The sequence below is a fragment of the Pituophis catenifer genome, unplaced genomic scaffold (genome assembly GCF_029215685.1).
Source record: "Pituophis catenifer annectens isolate HBS135680 unplaced genomic scaffold, rPitCat1.0.hap2 SCAF_3, whole genome shotgun sequence".
Taxonomy (NCBI): Eukaryota; Metazoa; Chordata; class Lepidosauria; order Squamata; family Colubridae; genus Pituophis; species Pituophis catenifer.
The window spans coordinates 93,796,795-93,804,486 of NW_027256883.1; positions in this window are offsets into that span (position 1 = coordinate 93,796,795).

A 7,692-nucleotide genomic window follows, 5' to 3' on the forward strand; every position below is an offset into this window, starting at 1 on the left:
CCTATAGATAGCCAAGAAAATAAGCAAGTGGATCATAGGAAAAATGAATTCAGAATTGTCATTTGAAGCCTAAATGACTAGACTCATATTATCTTATTTTAGGCACATTATGCAAAAACCTAGCTCTCTTGAGAAATCTGTAATGCTTGGAAGGTAGAAGGAAAGAGAAGGTAGAAGGAAAAAGAAGAAGAGCATATCCAGCAGCAATGTGGATGGTCTCAGTTGCAGCAGTGATGAGTACATTGTTGGAAAACCAGAAGGAGCAGGATAGGAACAGATTATCCTGGAGAAGGTCTGGTTATATGAACACTGGCTTGATGGCACATCAGCATTCAATCAAAAACAATCGAGAAAGTTGTGTATAAATAGCTCATGTGTTATCAAGCTGTGACAACACACAGCATTTAGTGTCTGTGTTACATCCTCATTCTGTGCACAATAATCATATTACTCATCTCTTCAAGTTTTGAAAATTTTCCTTTAAATCTAGAGTTTTCCAAAGTTGTTTTCTGTCCAGATATCTAGATAAACTCACTACAGACATTTTTAAATAAAAAATATTGTGGTTCAAACTGCCTTCAAATTTTTCTACCCTAACAATTACTGTTCTTAATGCAATTTTTCCCCCAGTTATAATTGTCATCATCTTTTCTAACAATCTTTTCCTGTATTTGATCTTGTTTTAGTGCTCTGTATTGCTATTGCTTTCTAAGGAGATGAAAGGAGTAGTGCGTTACTCCTGCAGTCTTTTAAACTACCATTTTATGTAATGCTTAATACACTCTATGATCTTTCCATAAGAAACATAAACGCAGAATATATATTGCAGACACACCAACATTGCCTGAGTCCTCTGATAGGTTGTTGTTGACAAAATCCTAGTGTTGTAGTAGACATCATGGAATAGGAAGAGGTTCAGCCTTCTATTAACTTGTAATAACTTCCAGCAATTTCAACTGAACTTGCGAAGAAGATATGCAGATTTGCTTCTACTTCATCATGTTTCGGTTCTTTTGGTCCAGTTAAGTAGAACGAGCACTCTTACCTTCACATAAGACTTATTCTGCCTCAAGATGGTGCCTTCCAGATGTTAGTTGAGAATTATGGAAATAAAAGTCAAACACATCTAGAAGCTACTTAGTTAGGGAAAGCTAGGATATACTTGTGGCTACTATTGTTTCTGCAACTACTGCATAGCAACCCTTACTAGGTTCTTATATGAACCATCATTTTACCATGCACTCAAGATGTTTGTATATAGGATTTGACCGGAAGTGTTGCGGCGAGACAGTCGGGGATTAGTGGGCTCTGATGAGTTTTGCGAAATCCCAGGCTGACAAACCGCTGCAGAGGGGTCTTTGGACCGGATCTGTCCTGTAGGGACAGGGAAGAAGGAGGGGCACCTCGGAAGACCAAGAGGAACAGGCAAATTCCTCGGAGGTCAGAGGAAACTATCCCTGACTCTGTGGTGAGGGGCGGCGGCCATTGTGATCACCAATTAAGCTGGGGCAACCAGATCAAGCACTGAGCAGGAGTGGAGAAGTGAGCAGAACATTGGTGCTGGGTGAGTGACAGCTAAATCACAGGCAGAAGAGAGAGAGAGAGAGAGAGAGAGAGAGAGAGAGAGAGAGAGAGAGAGAGAGAGAGAGAGAGAGAGAGAAAGGGACTATTTTTAAAATAACTATAAAAGTCCAAGTGGTTTAACAGCGGCTAATAGGCGTGGAGAAAGAACGGAAGAAGAAGAGTAAAGTGGAAGCTACAAAGTGGAAAAAAAAAAAACCCGATTAGAAAATTGTGTGCTGGATTCAAATATTTGGAGAACTTAAAAAAAATAAATTAGAAGAACTGACAACCCGCAAGATTTTTGCCTAATTAGTGAACCTTAAAAGAAGTTTAAAGAGGAAAGAAAAGCAGTAGAAAGGATTGGTTAAAGATTTTAAATTGAAATTAATTTGGAAAGTAAAGTTGGAATTTGGACTGTGTAAATTTGGACCGAGTTTTTAAACTGATTTGCAAGAAGAAGGAAAATTAAATAAATTTTGTTTGCGGATTGCAAACAAAATGGATATTTTTCTAGGTTGCTGATTGCAATTGTGGATTATAGAGACCCATCTTTAGAAGAAGAAAAAAAAGACCATTACAATGCTGAATTTCTGTTTTGGAAAAAAAAGAATAATAAACCTTGAACTTTGAAAGAAACAGCTGTGAATCTTTAAGGAGGCTTGGTTTGACTATCAGTGTGACTTTGACGATTAAAGGAGGATTACAACGCAATTTGAAACTGGAATAATATTAACTGAAAAAGTACAAAATGGAGGAATTTAAGGAAATGATGAAAACAATGTACTTATCTGTTCTGTCCCCGTCCCCACACACACACAAACAGCCAGCCGGGGGTTAAAGAAGTACTCGGCACACACAAGGTTCGTTATCAGAAACTTAGCAGCAATACGATAACCGTCTGCCAAGTGCTTTACTACAAGAAGAGGGAGTGTTCCTCCACCAGATAACACCAACTAATACACACAGTTTTCAAAACAGTCCAGCTCAAACATGAAACCTTCAGCAGATCAGGCGTTGTACCAAGTGACTAGCCAGAAGTTAGCTTTGTCCGTCACAGAGTCTAAATGGCCACCACACTCTCTTATATAGCCTGTGGGGTGTGGTCCAGTGACTCAGCTTAATCCCTGGCACTCCTCCTCATCTGCTGCAAACGTTTATCTCGCCTTCGTTGGCGTGGATCCAGGAATGATTTATCACCCACATCGCTGTCATCGGAGACACCTGGCTCCTGGTCAATCTCCTTTCCCTCGGCAGACACCTGAGGCATTGCCAGAGAGGAGGGGCCTGGAGAGGGAGGCCTGGCCGGCTCCTCTCCTTCATGTTTGGAGCCTTCTTCCTCCAATAAGATGGGCTCGGGGATCGGAGCCACAACATTATCATTGGAGATGGAAATAAGTGAAATGACTATAATATTGCATGGAAAATCGAAACCTGATGAACTAAAAAATGACTTAGAATTTATTCAGATGGACAAGGAAATAATTAAGAAGCAAGAAAAAGAGACTAATAATAAAGAAGAAGACAAAGACAAAGAGATTGACTATGGAAAACTAAATGATTATGGGGCTAGTAATAATAAAAAGGAGAATTTCAGAGATTACATTAAGATTAATAATGGAAGAAACAGAAAAGGGGGAAAGAAGCAAAGAAAAAGAGGGTGGAATAGAAAGAATATAAAAGACTTAAATGATTACGCTGGGATTGTCAGTGGGAAAATAAGAAAAAGAGAAAAGGGATGGAAAATAAGGAGAAATGCAGAGAAAAACAGAAGAGTTTATGACTTTAAAAGACAAAATGATTACACTGGGATTAACAGTGGAAAGATAAGAAAAAGGGAGGAGAGAGTTCAGGAATTTAAAGCAAAAAAGAAAAGAAAGGGAAAGAAAAAAATACAAAAATGGAAAGGGAGAATTGTGATATTAACTAAGCAATTTAACATATGTATGTATGATGAATGTAATAATTGGGATAGTCTTAAGTAATTAGGAGAATGGTAATAATTGGAATACTTTTAATTATATATTTGGAATTGAACTAAAAAAGAAAAGAAAGTTGAAATAATATGGGACAATGAACTAAGTAGAAAAAAATCATACTTATTTGGTTTCTATAAAGTTGTTGAATTGTACTATTGGGAATAGAGAGAATTTAAGGAAATGATTTGGAATTGCATTATGGTGTATTATTTGAATTAAGATTTTTACTTAATTGATTTTCTATTGAATACTCTTAATTAATTAGGGAAACTATAACAAAAACCTGAAATAATTGTATTATTTGGAATATTAGATAAATAAATTGGAGATTATATTATGTTGTGTGAATGCAAATTTAGGGGTTCAAATTTTAGGGGAAAAAAGAAAAATTGAATTATATTAGGAATAGAAGTTAAGAGGAAGGGCAAAAATGTATGGAAGTTTAAAAATTGCAATAAGATTTAGAAATATGAATAAATTTAACATATAAGACTGTAATAGTTGTCATATTGGGGGTAAGATTTAGATTTAATTGGTTTTTATTAATATATTGAATGATGTAGAAATGTGAAATAATTGTATTATTTGGTACATTTGATAAATAATTGGAGATGGTATTATGTTATCAATGCAAATTAAGGGGATCAAATTTTAGGGAGGAAAAAGAAAAATTTGAATTAAGTTAAGATGAAGGGTAACATTAGAGTTTTTTAAATTAGAGAGAAATAAATGTTATGCTAAAAATTGAATGTACAAAATTGTGTTAAAGATGAAAAAAAATTGACCGGGTCAATGTTCTGTTCAGAAAAGATGTATTGTATGTTTGTCTGTTTAAAAAAAATTGAGAAAAAAAAGATGCTTGTATATATATTACTTAGGAAGAAAACTAACAGTTCAGAAGAATATATCAGAAAAGAATCATAGCAATTCCATAGCATAGACAGTTAAATCAGCTCCCTTTCAAAAAGGTAAAGAGAAATATATCCAAAATTATGAAATTAATATGACTGTGGAAATTATATTGCCTCTAGGTTGGCTCACACATAGAGCACTTATCTAGCAAAATTCTCTTCAAATTCATATGGTATCCATTAGCATTGCACTTGACTACTGGAAAAATCTAGCCCAAATAAAAGATAATTTTAACTGACATTTTAACACTGTATTTCTTTACTATCTTGCATCCATTACGCATATACTTTGTTCATTTTCTCAGTCCAATTGACTTTAAGTAGAAGATGGTGTTGCTAGCTGGAAATCACAGAACATCCACCATAACCAATAACCAAACAAGATGCATCATACATCCTGCACGCATGCACACACACACAGAGTGAGGGTAATTCAACAAACAAGTCAGATATTGGAAAAATATACCAGTGTTTTTTCTCTATTTATTATTTATTTGTATTGGGTTGCTGTTACTCCTTGCATACATTTACTGTTAAATATATTAAAATATTAAAAGCATTTGTTTATATCAATTTATATGGACTAATCTGGAATCCTCATGGACCTTCTAGCCACAAGGGGACAAGAAAGTTTCACAAAGGCTTGGCAATCTATGGAAAAGCAGCCAATTTAGAGTAACTGATAAAATTTCACACTGATGAGAGAATTTTTACAAAACTATTGGGAATGGAAAAATGTTTCTCTTAACTAATATTTTAAATATTCAGTTATTTTGTGTCTGAACTATCTTGTCATTACCAATGGATGTTAAAATGGAGTAAAAACAGTTTTTAGTTAATATGGTTCTCGTGAAATCTGATTAACTATCATAAATACACAAAAATGAATCAAATCTATACCCATGTAATTCCATTCCTTTTCCACCCTCCTTCAGGGACCCAGAATTAATAAAATTATATACAATTTGTATGGAAAGTTATAGTAACATTACAACACTAAAAGAAATTCTCATCATTTTAAAAATAAGCTCAGTGTCTACTAAGCTACATACAGTACATTCAGACACTAAACTTAGGAACTGAGTTATGAAGACAGTGTACACAGAACAACTGAGTAGCCAGGGGAGGTATCAGCATGTTCAGGAAAACTCCAAGTTTTGAAAAAGTTTAAAAATAGAAAAACAAGTTCTAAATCAAAACTGCCAGAAATCTCTCACAAAAAGAATTGAGTGGGGGTACTCACATCATTCCAGGTTTTGGCTTGCTGGTTACAGGGATTAAGGGAAGAGAATGACTTAAAAGAAGTCATGGGTACATTCAGCACTCAACAGGAATATTCTGCCTTTCAATGTTTGATTGAAACTCTCAAGTCTTTTTTCTAAAATTCAATAATTAAATGTATAAGTAAGAAGTAAGAAAAGTAGTTAAAATGCATGCATGCATACCAGAGGTGGGTTTCAGCAGGTTCTGACCAGTTCTGGAGAACCAGTAGCAGAAATTTTGAGTAATTTGGAGAACCAGTAGTAAAAATTCTGACTGGCCCCACCCCCATCTATTCTCTGCCTCCCAAGTCCCAGCTGATCGGGAGGAAATAGGGATTTTGCAGTAACCTTCCCTTGGAGTGGGGAGGGAATGGAGATTTTACAATATCCTTCTCCTGGAGTGGGGTGGGAATGGAGATTTTACAGTACCCTTCCCCTGCCATGCCCACCAAGTCATGCCACTCCCACAGAACTGGTAGTAAAAAAATTTGAAACCTACCAGTGATGATTACATACAATTGTTTCTACAGGTCTCAAATTGCATCTCCATGAAACCATTACATGGAAGTTAATTTTAATTAACAGACTGGTTCCTTGGTTGCAAATCCAGATGTAGTCATGAGAAAATAATACGTCACAAAACATTTACTGGTCCTGAATATGAAAAATATCTCCAAACATATCAAAGAACTCATCGAGCCATCAAGAATTGTGAGAATACTTACTGAACCAAAGCATCATGGTTCTAGAATTAGAACAAATTTAATATCCAAATTCTGAAGTTATTAGGTTGTTATTCTTTCAGAATTTCTATGGGCTCACTCACTGGGTAATACTCATTTCTTACTCAATAAATAAAATCTCTATTTATTACAGGTTTATTCCATTGCTCCCCTGAGAAATTTTAGATCATACACATTTTCTTATTTACAGAGGCCTGACTCAAATTTACAACTTCCTTCTAAAATAAGTTTGGCGGAAAGATGACAGTGACTAACTCTGATTCAGTGAAATTCGGGAATATGCAAAAAAATGAAACCAAGGTGTCTGGCTCTTCTGTCATATCAATATAAAATGGGAGGAAAATAAGTTTGACTTTACAGTTTTTATCTGTGAAGATCAGCATATATTTACATCTGATATTTAAGCAGTTTTAAAAATGATAGTTATATTTCATTTATTTGAATATATATTTAAATATATACTTATATTTAACATCTAATAGTGTTAGTTAATTAACACAGTTGTTTTTGGTAATATATAACAAGTTATGGAATGTTAAAATTGATGGCTATCCATGTAAATCAAGTTTATCAATAATGCTAAACTGTTTTTGAAATAAAACGGTACATTTCATATTCAAATGCTGTGCTTCAAATTCTGAGTCATAAAATTTGAAGTTCTGGCAGATTTAAAATATTTGAGTGTGTTCCAGCTATTTGAAAATCCTACTGAAGTCATCTGAGTTTACTGCGGTGCTGAGTAAACATGGTTAGGATTTGGCTGTAGAAGGACATTTAGTGGCAACTTTCAAGGAGACATCATCCCCCAACACACACAACACAACACAAGGGAGATTGTTATTCATATTTTATTGGTTTGTTACAAAAATATAAAATCAGGAAAGATTGTTATTGAGTTGCCATTTTGCATTAGAAGTTAGCAGCATGTCTATGCCGGCAAAACAGGATTTTAGCAGAGTGGAACATCGGGCAGAAGTCTTGTGAAACCTGTTCAAGGAAAACATTTTGGAAATATGAAGGGAAGGGAAAGGCTATGCTAATAGTTTGAGCAATGTCCTTCTTTTCATTTGCCAGCTCAGGTTAATTGGTTTGTTTAACATGATATACAGCCAATTGCTGAAACTTTTCATGTCAGTTCGAAAACTTTTCACAATTAAATTAGAAGGAATTTGAATAATTGTTCAAAAACTACCAGTATATTGACCGTCAAACCTTCATTCAGTTTTGTAGAATTTAA